Source organism: Struthio camelus, chromosome 3 (assembly GCF_040807025.1).
Source record: "Struthio camelus isolate bStrCam1 chromosome 3, bStrCam1.hap1, whole genome shotgun sequence".
Taxonomy (NCBI): domain Eukaryota; kingdom Metazoa; phylum Chordata; class Aves; order Struthioniformes; family Struthionidae; genus Struthio; species Struthio camelus.
Window position 1 is genome coordinate 88,140,847 of NC_090944.1, and position 16,185 is coordinate 88,157,031.

General features: G+C 40.1%; 1 protein-coding gene and 1 long non-coding RNA gene across 2 annotated transcripts in view; both read right to left on the bottom strand.

Annotated features, from left to right (window-relative positions):
* Positions 1-15,156, bottom strand: part of LOC104147972 (uncharacterized) — a 49,407-nt gene extending 34,251 nt beyond the window's left edge. Inside the window, exon 1 of the long non-coding RNA XR_011140285.1 lies at positions 14,898-15,156. This is a non-coding gene — a long non-coding RNA (uncharacterized lncRNA). The remainder of the gene's footprint in view (positions 1-14,897) is intronic.
* The window catches only part of PDE10A (phosphodiesterase 10A), a 388,058-nt gene that overhangs the window by 334,971 nt on the left and 36,902 nt on the right, over positions 1-16,185 (bottom strand). The window lies entirely within an intron of this gene.

The following is a 16,185-nucleotide window of genomic DNA, read 5'->3' on the forward strand; positions in this document are numbered from 1 at the left end:
AACAGCTAAATAAGTGACCACAACATAATTGCTATATTCCCTCTGAAGAAATTCACAGCACTGTTAGTCTGGAAAGGATTCTCTGAAAATAGAATGGTTAAAAACAGCATGAAGTAGCAAAATGAATATTCCTAGGCTCCACTGTCAATGCTGATGCAAATGGCAGTCTTGACTAAAGAAGCAGCTACACCTTTCAGCCCAAGAGTACATAAAGGGGTTCATACATACTCATAATACATTTGGGAAGAATTAAAAATTGGCAGGAAAAATCCTACGCTGAATTCACTGTTACATGAGTTAGTGCACCTCATTTAGAAAAGAGTTACTAAACATAGCTATCGGAGTTATTTGTACATGACACTTGTGGGATACACTACCTGTAAATTATTATCTCACCTGCTGAATTAGAAGTGAGAGACAGGAAGGCAAAGTGCTTCTGATCCATTCCTTTCTCTCATTCTAGAAAAGAAAAACTTACTTTCAAAGAGGGAAGAAGAAGGAGAGAAAGAGAGGAAACCCCTAGCAAACTCTTTGGAAACAGAATTCTTTTTACAGCTGGCTAGCTTCACCTTCTTTCTCTAGTTATAAGATAATCTGTCAGCTGATATTGATCGTCATCTACTCAGACTCTGCTGCCATTTTTACCTATGAATTCTGAATGGACGTCACTTATGAAAAGCTGATTTAATATAACTCCATAGATAGATTGATTCCATTCTAGGAAAGTGGTAAACCATAGTAAAATAAAAGGATGAGAATAAAAAGATTTTAATATCTCTTCTTTGAAAGGGAATGCTTTGAATATACTGGGGAGGCTTGCATTTTTTTAGCTTAATATTTTTCAAGTTACATAAGAAAAAACATTATACAGACACAGAATAGATGACTTTCATGGCTCTAAAATCACTAGCACAACAGCAGTCCAATTCCATATGGTACCCTTTAAAGGCTATCAACATAAAAACAAATAAAGTCTCATCTGACCTTTGCATACACACAAATATTTAATAAGTCCAAAGTTCTTTCCACTGGTTCTGTCATTTAATGCTACAGATATAAATACATGCATCATGACTATATTTAAGCAGGATTGTTGGTGTGAGGCTACAAATTAAAAGGAAAAAAGTTTAAAAATAAGACCTTCCATGGATTTAGAAGAATCTGTTATTAACAGAAATAAAACAAAACTCAAATTCAGCAATAACTCCAAATTAGATCTATATGTACACTTCTAAAAATAGATATAGAACTCATGTCCCCTGTGGCAGAAAACAGCTCATAAAACTCTTTGCATCCATCAAACACATTTTCAAAAAAGAACATGTTGCAAAACACTTTCCAGTACTGCTCAGGATCAATCTGCTAGCCAAAACAGAAATGTACTGGCACCAGGGAGAAGTCATCACTTTTCTTACAGCTGCTACTGTTCCTAAGGTGAATTTCCCCTAGTTTTTTTCCATTGGTGGTATGCAGGTTCATATTGCTTAAACCATTGGGAATCATGTCTACCTCCCAGGTGTCCATACCTTCAAAAGAAATATCAAGGGTAAGGAGAACTTAACTGTTCCTCTCTCCAAATACAGGATTCAGATTTTAACTGTCTATGTAGCTATAGGTTGTGTAGTCACAGTATTTGGATGGACAACACCTCTTCAAGAATCAGTTCTTGGCACAGAAGTCACTGCTTCTGCTGGTGCTACTGAGATCGCTTCCCCATGTAAACATCGCCGCTGCTGATTCACTGTGCCACAGCAGATGTGCAGTATCTGAACATGTTGTAGCCCAGTCACAATTATCACACAGTCCTTTCCATCTCTTCAGTAATGATGGGTGACTTGTTTTCAGATTCCCACCTATCATTAGTACAGGATCTTTAGTACACTAAAGACCTGTGTTGACAGGGATTGAGCTTTCACTTTGTTACCATAACTTAAGAGCAATGGAGAAAATAGATTTAAATAGCTTTAATAACCAAGGTAGAAACAGAGCTTCTTAAAGAATATTTAAATTGTGAAATTTAGCTTAGCCTTTTCTTGACTTTTTTTTCTTTTTTTTAGGGAAAAGTGCTACACAGCTACATCATCTCAGCTGTAATCTTTTTCCATCTGTGAGGTAAAAGCAGCAAGGAGGATCCAAACAAGCAATTCATCTTTATGAAATACCTCAGATGGGAGTGCCGTCCCTAACACTCTTCTCTCACCGACCCTTCTCTCTCATAGACTTTCTAACATAAAGACTGTTTGGCTGAAAACAACAAAAGTCACAACACAAACTCACAGTTCAAAAAATGAGCCCATTAATCTTATGATAGCATCACTCAAAAGCCAGGAAAGGAAGGAGAAATATATGCTGTCAGTGATTTTTAGGCAAACAGTTACTATTGCATGCAAAGATGTCCTCAACTGAAGACTGGAAAGCTGAGTTGGCAGTCATGTGCACACTGAGGGAGCTCAGACTGCCTAGAATATGCTAGTATGGCCAATGACTGAGCCGAAAGGAAAGGATGAATGTTGCCCCGATTAACTTAAGAAAATATTAATTCCTCATTTGAATGGTTAGAAATGAGAGAAAAATCTCTGTACGCCAAACAAAGAGCTGTTAACTCCCAAAGTTCAGTTTCCAGAGAAATGGACATGACTTATGCTTGGAAACTGCCTAAACACCTGGTAGAGAAGTATGTCATCAAAGCTGCTGACAGCAGTGATGAGAAGGACACTCTCTTACAGAAATTGAAGGTCTTTCTGCCAACATAACACCTTGGTAAGGGAATATACATGGTCAAAAGTAAGGAATGTCTATTTGTCTGGCTTTCTTGCAAGCCATGAAGGTGAAGAAACTTCCCTTGCTGAGCTGCACATGCCTGGAAGTCCTGATCCCAAAAGCTCAGACAGTCTTACCAGTGCCTGTGGACAGACCTGCGGGTGGATGAGAGAATCTAGAATGGTTTGGAGTCTTTCTTGGGCTAAAGTCTCCACTGCTATAGTGCAGACTAAAGCTGCTCCTGTGAATACTACCCTCCAAACTGAAGAGAGCATCAACTGCAGAACCTATTAGACTGAAATTGTGTCAGAGAATAAGTGTCATCTAATACAGGAAAAGAGAGCTCCCTGTCTTTCGATCCAAGCTGCAACTCTCACTAGACCTCATGCAAATAACCTCTTTACTTTTGATACACTAAATGACAGCAGCTTGAACTGCTGGTGGAAATTGTCTACTTGAAATCCTGAACATTTTCCATAGGCTGCATGAATCACTACATAGAAGCAAGCATCGTGGAGGTAAATAGTGGTGTTCCAACTGAGAACACCCATGGCTAGAGGTGAAAGCCAGGATTACCATTTCAAACTTAATGCTTTGAACAGAGGTGAAAAATCATCTCAAAAACAGAAATCAGTGTCAAGTCCCCTTTCCCAGGAGAGAGTGAAGGCAGGGAGAGGAAAAGAAATGAAGGGACCCCAGAAAGCAACTGAAAGAAACTTCTTTTTTGGCTGTGTTTTGAGATAGTTATTCCCTTGCTGCAAGATTTCAGTGGACCATACAAGATGTCAAGGTAGCAAGATTGGCAGGGTGTTCAGGAGCTTTTAGGATGAATATATTAGCCAGATTGCACATACACTCTGAACATCTTTTTGTGATCTGGATTGAATGTAAATAATTACTTTGTCTTACAAGAAAACAACAAGATAGCATTGGAATGGCACAGCTTTGCCTAGGATTCATCCTCAGAGCCCAGAGCTCTCTTTAATTAGCAATGAGGAAGACAAGGATATATGCTGGAATTCCTTTGTGCAGGACACAGGATCAAGCCCTGGTGCAAGGCAAGTATCAGCCTTTACAGTGACAAATTCCAGTCACTTCAATCATGAGGACAATAAGAAGCTGCATCCCTCTCAGAGCCTCTGTGCTAAGAATAACAGAATTGAATTCATTATAGCCATGGCTGACAACTTCTCACAGCTCTTGCACGGATGCACATAGACTATAGCTTTGCACTCATGGTCAGAAACACAGGGAGCAGACTTCCAAAAGTAAGGAAAAAAGGAGGAGGAGGAGGAAGATGGATAAGGAAATACATAAGAGATCAGATATTTCCCAGTAGGCAAATATAAGCTAAGTCAAGGATAGCCTTAGTATAAATCCTGAAAGGATACATAAACAAGCGAGAACCAGGTAGTACAAACGAAGAAGGCAGACCACATCACTTGAATTCAGAAAGCTTATTTTTCAGCTCTCTAATTTACTTTTAAATTGTCTTACTTTTAGTACATTAAGATCAATTGTTGGAACAAAGAATTCTTACTGAGCTTTAAAAGTAAGACTGAAGAGATACCATGTAATGTTTCCAATTTACATTAAAATCTGTGCACTATTATCTTCTTATTATCTCCTAAAGATTTTTCCAGGCATTTAATTAACATATGACAAGATACCAAAGTTAGCAAGAAAAAAAGTCACCATTTAGTGCACTATCTATAGCCTTTCAGAAGTTAGTTTCCCATTGTTTTCTCTTTTAATGCACTACCTAATGCATATCTATTATGCTATTTTAATAGTGAGGCTGATCTATACTCTGTCACAGAAATAAAAGGAATAAAGTTCTCAAGATACCTACATCCCATTTTCAAATTTAACTCAAGCAAAAATCTCTTTTAAAGTCAATGAAACATAAGTACAAAATTTTACAAAAATTTTACCCAAGGACTCTGCTGCTATAAAGCAAGCTGGTATTAGCAGGTATTTAGGAGTTCTCACCATGAGCTTGATCCCAGAGAAACCCATGGAAGGCATTAATTTAAATGAATATAACACTGATGAACAGCCATGCAAGATGTCTAGCAGGACCAAGCCTCGCCGCCAGGGCCTGTCCCCACTGCTCCGAGGGAGTGGGGCCCTGGGGGCAGCCAGGGCAACCCCAGCCCCCGGGACAGGACTGGCCGAGGCCAGGACGGGTGGGTGTCTATGGGCAGCAGCTGACGACCCCCAGGCTGGGCCGAGATGGGGCCAGGGCTGGGGCGGGGAGAGACCCAGGGGGTGCAGGGCCCTCAGCACCCTGATAGTGATCACCCCTCTCTCAAAGATCCTCTATCTTTTCCACACTTTCCCTAGATGCGTGCCCCAATTCTGCCCAAAATCACCCCTGAGCAAAAGGTGAAGTCTGAATGGCTCTTGCCTTGCCCAAAGACCTGGCAGTCTCCCATTCCTTGGGAAGGCAACAAGGAAAGAGAGTCAGACAGTCTTGCCTTGCCAACAGTAATAAGGGGACAAATCTTACCAAGAAACACCAATGGCAAAAACAACAGAAACTGGGAGATGGGGGAGGGATATGTGAGATAGGACCAGATAGTTTTAGACTCATACTCAGTCCCAAAGTTTCCCCTCATTTTTGATCCAATTCTATGAGTTTCTACTTTCCTGCACACTACCACATGCACAGCTGCCTCGGAAGAGGCACAAACTGCTTAACCTCATTTAGGAGCTCAACGCAGTGTGAGCCCATATTAATCTATCTATTAATCCTGAAACGTTCTACAAGGCTGGGAAACTCTGACTGGGTCAAGGGAAGACCCAGGAGCCGAGAGATCCTTGACCTCTCTGCTGTGCAAGCGTCCACTCTGATGCCCTGTGCTTCCTGGCTGATCCCAGGCAGCAAGTTGGACCCTCAGAGGGTGCAGAGAGGGAACAAGTGAGCAAAGGTGGAATGGGAGAGCCATCCTCCACTGTCTCCCTCTAGAGCATTTCTTATCTTTTAGGTGCCAAGTGCTGCATAGAACTGTGAAACATTTTTATAAAGGAAAGCAAATACTACTTTCATAACCAATCTGAGGGTTTTTTTTCTTTTTAAATCTTTCATCGGACTTTGCCAATTTGTTGAAACCGAAGGCCTCTGCAGGAAAGACACAAACCATTCATCAGGCAAGTTTCTCAGATTCAGGATGAACTTCCTTGTTAAGAGCAACATGGAGACATTTCTGTCCTGTATCTTTCTTAGAGTCCCTATCCTCTTCCCAGAGATAACTGTCTTGCAAAACGGAAAAGAGTCTCCAACTTATCTGTCAGATCTCATACTATCAAATGCAAACACACGAGCCAGTAAGATATCAGCTGATCTAACGCATTATTACCCTCTTTCTCAATTTTTCACAAATATTGGCCTCAGGTTTGTCTCATCGTTGCACATCAAAACAGCATAAGAAGCTGGCTTTCCTGCTCAGCAGCTTTTGCATGAAGCTCATTTCTTTGTAGTGCGGTGAACATTCTTCTTCCAAGCACCTGGGGCTTGACAGCTCTTAAAGCATTTATTACTGTAAAAGCTAAGCAGTAAGGAGGGAAGGTATTCAGATTTAAGAAGAGTTCCTAGTTTAAAAAAAAAAAAAAAGCCAACTCTCAGATATTCTTAGCAGCTTGAGCACAGATACATAAAACTTCTCTCCATTGCTGCACTGGCATATAAAGCACATAAACCCTGCTTTCTGGTGCCTGTGAGAAACAGATACCAACTTTACCGGCCAAAATAGTAATGGGTGAACTCTGCTTGCCTGTGTTTTCCCTTCTCAGCACCTCTACTGCTTTCTTCATCCTGTACATTTAAACATTGTCCATTTATTTTGGCTGACGTTTATGTATGTGTGCCTCTCTCCATGTGTACCACAGGATGGCAGCAAACGCTAGCAAATAAAAGAAGAAAACAGCTGAGAAGAGAGAAAACATAGCATTAAAATTGTTTCTTATATATTGTTAGTTGAAACTTAAAAAGACTAGCTCCTGAATGTAGGCTGTGAACTGTAATCCAACTTCTCAAATACATATGCACAGACACGCATCCTTAGACACATAAATGTGGCAACTTGAGTCCAGGCCATAGCATGTCAAAGGCATTAAAAAATTATTGCTAAAGGGAAACTGCAATAATATGTGATGCCATCACAGCAAGTAACTCTGGAATTTACAGGATGTTTAATTTGATCCAAAATTAATAATATTCAGCAAAAACAAGATGAAGACCAAATTTGTGTGAAATGCCAGTAAATTGTAGGTGAGAAGGAATATAGTCCTTAACTATATTACTATTGAAAAGATGTCCACAAAAATTAAACCAGAGAAAAATTAACATTCAAAACTCATCTTGATAGAGAAATTCTCTTCCTATTTCAGGCACATTAAAAATTCATGCAAAATATTTTAAGTAGATGGGTTCGTTTGACTGAGGGCATTTGCCACAGGCAAACTAAAAGACATTGCTTATTTAAAAATATAGGAAATTGTGCGTATATTTTGCATGGAGTATGCACAGTTGGTGCCTTACCTTTTTTTTTTTAAGGTCATCTCAGTAGTGAGTGGCTCAAATAGAAGACAAGAGAAAATAGAACAAAATACATGGAAAAAGAACCAAATAATCTGATGGTGACTTTTTCAATTTTTCACGTGAGCTACAGTCTTCAGAAGCTGAGCTTTGAAAGTCTGTATTTATCATTATTATTATTAAATTAAAGAGAAGGAAACAAAGAAGCATACAGGCCAACGAGAACATTTTAGAATGGCATTGGATAGCTTTTTTACGTAATTTTTGCAAAGCCGCCTTTAATAGAAAGTTGTCAAAAAGTTTCACAGGCACTTGTTCATAAAGTTTCTAATGATGAAAGGCTTTATAAAGGGATGATGCTACTGTACAAAGTTTTTCTCTCTAAGCCTTCACTTTCAAGCAGTTTAAAAATTTTATGGTAGATTGAGATGAAGTATTTATTTTTAATTCATGCCACATTTGCTTCTGCTCATAAATTTTTCTGCTTTCTTCCTACCTCATATCTGCTTCTCTGTCCAATGCCAAACTAATCAAGAGACATTCTAGCATAGCTGGTAAATCATCAATATTTTGAAGTGGTAAGCTATATCAATTGTTTGCAATGCACCTCTTGCCAGAAAGATCAACCAACTCCCCTCAGCTTTGAAAATGCCATAACCAGCATGGCTCTGTTTCCTCTCAGGACTCCAGTCTTTTGGACTGCTAATCAAAAACTTGTGGTATTTGCACTGCATCAGCCAGACCTGACCCTCACTTCCCGACTCCTGTTGAGCATCCTCATAGTAAAGGGTGACAAACAGCATGACCACAATTAGCCCATTCTGGACATAAAATCAGGGGGTTCACAATTGTTCCTCGGGGATCAGGAAGGTATGTGAAAAGAAAAGCTAGTAAAGATGCACTTCCCCTTCTTTCAAGCACAGAAGAGTTCACATGATAGACATCTTGGATGGCCAAAGAAAATTTATGCTAACATATTTAGGATTTTCAATGCTCTAAAAATAAAACTACTTATATAACTGATATATGTGGAAGAAGAGACTTCTGGAGGTTACTGGCAGTTGTGCTTCTCTGCCGTATCTACTTGTGTTACGGCCATGGACTTTTCCCTCAAAAACTATGGGATGACCATTGTATGTATGCAACTATTCTCTTCTAATCTGCTGCTAACTCTTGACCATACGGTGAGGCAATTGTAAGGGTGCAGCTACTAGCCATGCCAGTACAGTATTTCTTCCCTTTAGGCCACTGTCATCTCACAGATATGAATAAGGATCTAAAAAATAAACGTTTTCTATAGTCTTCTGCAACCTTGCTGTAAAAATAGATTGTAGCCATGCTTATGTCATGTTGTTGCTCAGCAACCTTTTTTTTCCCCCCTTAATCTCTCTGTTCTCTAATATCTTATTGGTCTTCACAGTGATCAGTCTGCAAACTATGACTCACTACTCAGAAACAGCACTGTCTGCTAAGCTTGCAGGACATTCTGCCCTCCTACAATTACATAGACTTAGGGAGATATACCTTATAGGGTAAGCAGAGACAGGATGTTGACCCAGGGGGGAAAAAAGGGCTAATGAAAAACATGAGGGACAGAGGGAGAAGCTGGAGGAAAAAAAAAAAAAAAAAGTCTTATGTCTTCTATCTTAAGGAAGCTTAAAATAAAAATTAGATCTCTAATCCCTTTCCCTTTAGTCAAGGTCAGCAAAGAGGAATCAATGACCTTGTCATGGTCCCTCCTTTTCCCTGGTGAGTTCTGGTGAAGGATGTTCCTTTGACAAAAGGATCAGGACTGTCAGGCAGAACAGCAAGGACTCACAGCTCTCACAGCCCCTGAGAAGTTCATTATTTCAGAGGAAATGGCAAGGAAAGGAAAACTTGCAAGCACAGCTTTTGCACACACAGTCATTTTCATGAACAGACTCAGCAGATGAGCGTCCAACAGAACACGGATGGACACCAAAGGGTAAAGCCTAGATCCATAAAGGTATTTGGAGAGGGATTCAAGTGCTTAAACTTTGGTATGTAGGAGCATTTTAGAAGTCATAAAGCATTCAGCCTGGCTTTCAGCCTCTGCCTCAAAAGAGGGTGGGTCTCCCGTAAACCCTGTGTCATAGCTGTCTTCACCTTGCCAATGTTTCAGAGGCCAAAGGGCATCTAAAACATCATTACACGCATGCCTGTGCCTTGGTCCCTGAATCACCCCTCAGACTTCTGACTTCTATTCAACTATTTCAACCTTTATTGTTTTTAATGGGAGCTAAGGGAGGAAAAAAAGCATCTGAGGATAGGTGTTTAACAGCACCTCACATGTCTGCACTTAAGTGCCTGACAAAGGAGGAAGACACTCTGCTTCTGTGCAGTTCTTATTTTGCTATATCATGACTCCACCTTCCCACGCAGTTCTGATCAGTATCCAACAGAGAAAGCTTGTCCTGATCTATTGGTGCCTGCTGTCCCCTGAGGTAGTTAGAAACCTAAGAAACATCTACTTCCAATCATCTCTTGAGTGTTAGGCTATATAAACACAGCTGAAGTCTGGACAAAGATTTGCTACCTTCATGATGAAGGTTTAATTCTTTTGAGTGAGCCTTGTGACTAATCTGTCATTTCATCTCTTTACAAACCTCACAACATCCCCATTGACTTGAGGTTACAGCCAAGAGACTACCCAACATGGTAAGGTTAGTCAGCACCTTCCAAATTAGCAACCAATGGGAGCCTTATCAAGATCAACCTTTACGAGCAGAGTTAACAGTGAAGTAGGTATAAAAATACCTTTGCATTTCCAGGTGAACGATTCCCCAGAAAAACATACGTAAAACATCAAGGTAGAAATCCTGATGCCCAGTTAAGAGAGCAATAGTTTTACCACAGAGTGTGAAGCACTAACAAGTCCGCACCAGCTTCTGAATATGTGTAAATCACCATTTATTTTTGTTCTGCATATATTACTGACTCTTAGTTGATTCAGACTGATGCTACACAAACTTCAGCACAGGAAAATTTCACCAAAAGCAAAATCATGAGCTAGTCCCGATTGCTTTCTCCCATACTACATTAGAAGTTTAATTTCAGCATTTTACAGTGAAACAAGTACAAAGTCTCACAGTAAAATGATAGGTTTTATTCCACCAGCATTAGTAAGCAGTAATAACATTAACAGTAATAAACCTTTTCCTCATACAATTAAGGAGCTAAATATGACAGATCCAATCAGCTATTCTGACCTCCTCAGCTAGCCACTGCAATAACAAAAGCAAATTTAAATTTGCTTTTAGTGAGTAGTAAGGACATTTTAGAAAATCTAGATGCGAGTAAGACCTTGGACAGAAGGATCACAAGAGGATCATGCTTAAAGTAAGCAGAAATACAAAGAAAGTAACTCTGCCACAGAGATTTCTGCAGGGAAAACAGATAGCTTTGATAAACCATATTAGTAAAATCAGATGGATTGAGGACGTCAGAGACCTGACAATGAAGCAGGTCTGGAATCTCTCTAAGTCAGAAATATCCAGGTTATAAATACGGAAATTATATTTTCAGAAATTAGGAGAACTTGTATTAAGGGACATCAGATCTAGTGGATAAATTATTACCTGAAAGACCCAAAGCCTAGAATTCCTTGTTCAATTCTACATCTTTCTAATGAAACCACTGAGTCAGCATGGGGATGTATCAGCTGAAGAACAGCAGACACAGGACCTTTATTTCAGAAGGGGGGGGTGGGGGAAAGGATCCAAGAAATCATGGGATCACATGCAAGGCTATAGAACAGATCTGGAAATAAAGGATAATTGAAGATACGGAGCTGAACAGAATATATGATAAGGATCAAATGTGCTAGTCAAACTTCACAGACCTTTTTAAAATGATTCTCTAGGCAAAAAAAAAAAAAAAAAGCAGAATTGGTACTTCTTGTCTACTTGAGGGGTATCTGATACAGTGCCACATAGGAAATTATCATTAATGGAAGAAAATAACTGCTGAAGGTATTACAAAGGTGAAGAAATAGCTGGCAACGGGTAGTGCTGAAAAGCAAAGGATCTACAGAAGAGAAATTACTTGTGCTCCTCATAGACTGGTCCTAATAGCCTAACTGAAGACCTCTATACAAAGAAGCAGGAGAGTCCTGACAAAAACCCGCAGAAAAGATGAATTTCAGACGCACCCTCAACACCAACAAGGCTTGAGTTAGTAAGAAAAGGACAAGTTGAGAACTGACGTAACTAAATCCCTTCCTTGCGAACAACCTCACTAAAGTTACACAGGTATGGGACATAACCCCACAAAAACAGTAGCAGCTGTTGTGGGACATAAACATTCATTGCTGCCAATGAGGTTCTCAGCAAGAAGGATTCTTTTTGGCCGCAAACATCTAGTTTCAGCATTTACTCACTACAAATCGATACCCATTGCATTGACTAGTGTAAGAATCTGTGCACGTATGGATGCTGCCAGTGGGGCTCAACAGAAGATCTAAGTAGACAACTGGAGGAAAAACACCACGGAAAATAAATACTGAAGAAATTCTGAAGACAGCATATAGCAAACATGTCTCTGCTCATACTACTATAAAATGAAGGTTTCGTTTTCCAGTTATTTATATGGTTACAAAACAGAGCTACAGTTTAGTAACTGGAGACTTTCAGAGTGATTCAAACTATGTAAAAGGATCCAGCAAAATAATTTCAGGAGCTGTCTGATGATTTAAGCCAACTGAAGTGCCATACACTTCATTAAAATTACCTTTGCAGGATCTGGAACTATTTTAAGAGGCAGTGGAGTCTTTTAGTTAGTAAAACATTGTGCATTTTTTCCAAAGGTTTATTTCCACTAAGCATCTTGAGTTAAATATATACCTTTCCCCTGGCTGTTTCAGATTAAATAGCAAAGCACATTTATTAAGGCGGGGGGGAACCTTTGAAGGGAGTTTTTGGTATCTGAAGAGGCCTTTTTCCAACTGTCAACATTTTGAAGCTGAGTAATAATGCAGCCTTGAGGTTGCCATGGGAACGTGTTTCATTTCCTAGGTGACAGTGATCGTATGTCGTCACCAACGAACTGCACCAGCGCTGGAAATATGTCAAGTTCCCTTCAGACGTCGGCATCCTGCAACTTCCTGCTCTCGCCCAGCCACGCGCACGGACGAACTCACGCTGGCGCCTCCTGCTCCGCTGTCTGCTACGGCCTCCTCGTAACCCCGGCCACTGGCCTGCACGCAGCTATTCCTCTCTAGCGATGAACCGCTTGGTTTTGGCTAAAGCAGGTTTAAGCACCTGGAAATCCTGACTTGCAGGGCCTGATAGGTAGCAAGACCACCTCTCCCCTCGGTGGTGTGCTCCATTGCCTCATTGCTCTCCTATGCAAGTATGTTTTCATCCTCATTGGAGCACGGCTTTAATTTCCAGCCATTTGGCCCTTGATAAGCCCCAGCAGCAGGGCTTCTGATTAAAAACCCTGAAAAGCCTCGGGTCAAGGCACTAATGGACACGCTATTTAAATCAACTCTTTCCGCATCGCCTGTACCAACAAATCAACCTTTAATAACACCTGTAGACCTCAAAGATTTTTTACACTAAGATGGTTCTTAAGCTGAAGCCTGTGGTTATCTGACTGATGAAGACACCTCTTTGTAGCACACAGGCTCCTTCCAACAGGACTTCAAGGCCACCGGCCACGCAGCACAACCAGCAGGATTCATTTGCCCATGGAAACTAGGCAGGGCAAATAAAGTAGAATAACTTCTCCGTAACAGCTCCTCAGTTCGTATGCACTAATCCAAAATAAGCAACTCAGATTCTGCAGTAATTATTCTGCTCTGGAAGTGAAGTAATTATTTTTTTTCTGGGATAATTACTCCATTTCCAAAGTGAAATAATTGTTACAGAATAAAATCATTTTTATTTTGGAATATTTCATCCACATGTGGGAGTTATTCTGGAACAGCTAAATTATACCCTAATAGCTAGAATAGCACAGTCTTGCCAATCAATTTTCTTCATATAGACAAATCCTTAAACCGTAGCACAGCTAGAAGGAATAGAACAGAAGATCATCTGTTGCAAAACTGGAGACCCCCCCCCCCCCCCACCATCCGATTTCAAGAAGAATCAGCATTCATATACAAGAACTATGGCTCATAGCTCTCCTAAATCACCTACACATAAGTCACTAAAGGAAACCACAACTACATCAAGGGATTTCTGAAGCATGCCACAAGTATTACTGCTGATGGACATACTTCAGCACAGGACATGAAAATACTACTCACACTGTGTAATACCTCCTCCTGTACACAGCCACAGACAGAAATTGCTACCAAGGATGGTATGAAAGCTAAGTAGCTCTGGTCTAGGTCTACCCCATAAAAAATCCTGCATGCAAAGGCAAACAGTAGCAACGCACAAGCCCTTGATTTCTGAAGGAAGGGCGGGGGGCATACCCTGGCCTGTGTAGCAATTATTTTACTCGCTCTAAGGAAATTAGCTTAGGTAGCAGTACAGTTTAAAAGCCTTCACTTGAAAATACATAATCTCTTTTGACTCTGCCCACTCTTTTCCAACATATCCTAACCTCAGGAGACTAAGAAGCGAGTTCAATGTTAGTGCCATTTTTACACTGCAAAATTTTATAGTTGGGCATTAAACTAGCCAAAGAAGTCAAGAGGCTCAAAAGTTTAGGTTCCCACAGCAACAATAATTCAGTCACATTTAAGATACAGAGCACAGCATAAATTAACAGTTATTGAAAATACTGCATATGTGCAATGTGGCCATGTTAACATTGCTATGGGAACCTTAACTTTTGAATATGTAAGCATTCTATCAAAATAAAAACCATACAAGAGAAATAGTCATTACAAATTTTGCTGGAAAAGACTACAGCCAGTTCCTCATCTGCAATCTGTTGATCCAGAGCATAAGGATTCTAAAGCCACAGAAATCTAAACAGGTAAAAAAAAAAAAAAAAAAAAAAACCACTAAGAACATCATTGGGTGCCGGGGCCATAATCATGTCTGCCACTGATGCAGTACCTTCACTTTAAATTTGAACTTACAATCAAGCTGAATGCAAAAATAATTCCAGAAATTACAACAGCAAAAAGAATAAGCTCACGTACAGCCATCACCCTTTCTTCTTTTCGAAATCTCAGATTTTTGATACATTAAATATTTTGGAAGAACAGACTGTAAATTTGTTAGTGGCTTTAGTCTTTTCCAGCGCATTTCAATTTCAAAAAAAATAAAAATATACTCTAGTATATATTTATTTAGCAGCAGCAAGTCTGGATTTTCTCTCTCTCAGGTTATTCTAACTGAAAAACAAAGTTTTCATTTCGAATAAGTTTAATTTGAGGAACTCTTCAGGGTTGGAAGTTTTCATATTTTCAAATGGACTTGGTGAAAGTAGGGCTGATAAGAGGCTTTACTCTCTGGTGGACTGGATATTCTCTGGGGGTAAAAAAAAGCCACCATTCTGCTCTTGGTTCTACCATTCCGCTCAGTTCTACTTGCTGCACTGATATCGGGAAAATCAAGTTCACTTCCCCACACTTCAGTTTCTTGATCTGTGAAACAGGAATAACAACACTCACCTCCTTTTTTTCCCACAGGTCCAGTTCTTTAGCTAAGTGGGGAGTTTTCCCCAGTTTAGAATAAGAACAAAATCTTCAGGGCAGTCTTTTTACTTTTTGAACATTTGAACAGAATTCCAGCAACATCTAAAATAATGGCTCTGCAAAGAATTCTGCTAACTTGCCGCCTGTAGAAAGAGAAACAAAATAAAAGCTTGTTTCTGCCACTCCACCCTTTTGTTGCTGCGTGGCGTATATACCCTTAGTCCCATCCAAAAGCTTGTCGAACAAGTTTCTCTCCCACAGTGCCCGCAAGTTCGTCAGATATTTTGAACCAACCAACAGAGCAAGCTCCAGAGTCCTGGAATTGCAGATGCAAGGTAAGTAGCATTCCCCAGCTCAAGTCAGCGTGACAAGTCTTTGCTCCGATATCCTGGCATACGCGCTTGGAATTGTACTGACATCAGCAGGATTTCCTTGCTTGTAGGAAAAGCAGGATATTGGCACTGAAACAAGCCACATAGTTCAAAGAGATCCTAGTCTAAATTATTTGAGATAACCCTGATTTCTTGACATTTATAACATAGATTATATGAAGATTATATAGGCATATCACTTGAACACGTTTTCTCTGTATCATTAAGATTTTACACAGGCCATAAAGTTGAGTTTCCCTAGAGTGGTTTTAAAAAGAAGACAACAAGCTAGCAAGGTAATACTGGTCAGAATAGTCCTGCATTTTACAAGGACAGGGACACATGCTCAAAACAGCTAATGGCATTCCTCACTAACAAACAGGAGACAGACAGAAAAACGTTTACCCACTACATGCATGAAAGTGTTTCTCACAGTCAACAGCCACTATACTAAATGGAAGACTTTATACTCCTTTATACCCAAAACACTGACTCCATATGTTCCTCCTCCAAATCCTCACAGGCAGAGTACTACATTTTCTAGACTGGAAGAAATAAGGCTGCAGCCAAGGGAGCCTGTGAAACAGTTTAGATGGAAGAATTCTATTTTTAAACCCTACTTATGAGGTTGGCTGAGAAGGAGAAAAAGTTTAGGTTTATTTGTAATCCTTGCCATTTCAAGGTGCAACTACCCTTCAGTGAATTGCAAAGTGCTTTGATAACCAGCTGCCCTCTGTCTTTAGTCATCCTTCATAAATGGTATCCTGCACATATTTCAGTCTCCGTATCGCTAGGACCACACTGCTGAAAGCTCTCTTTGACTACAGTCAGCACCCCCAGCTCCCTTCCTGTCTTGACTCCTGCCCAGCCTCGCAGAGTGGAGGACACTGTTA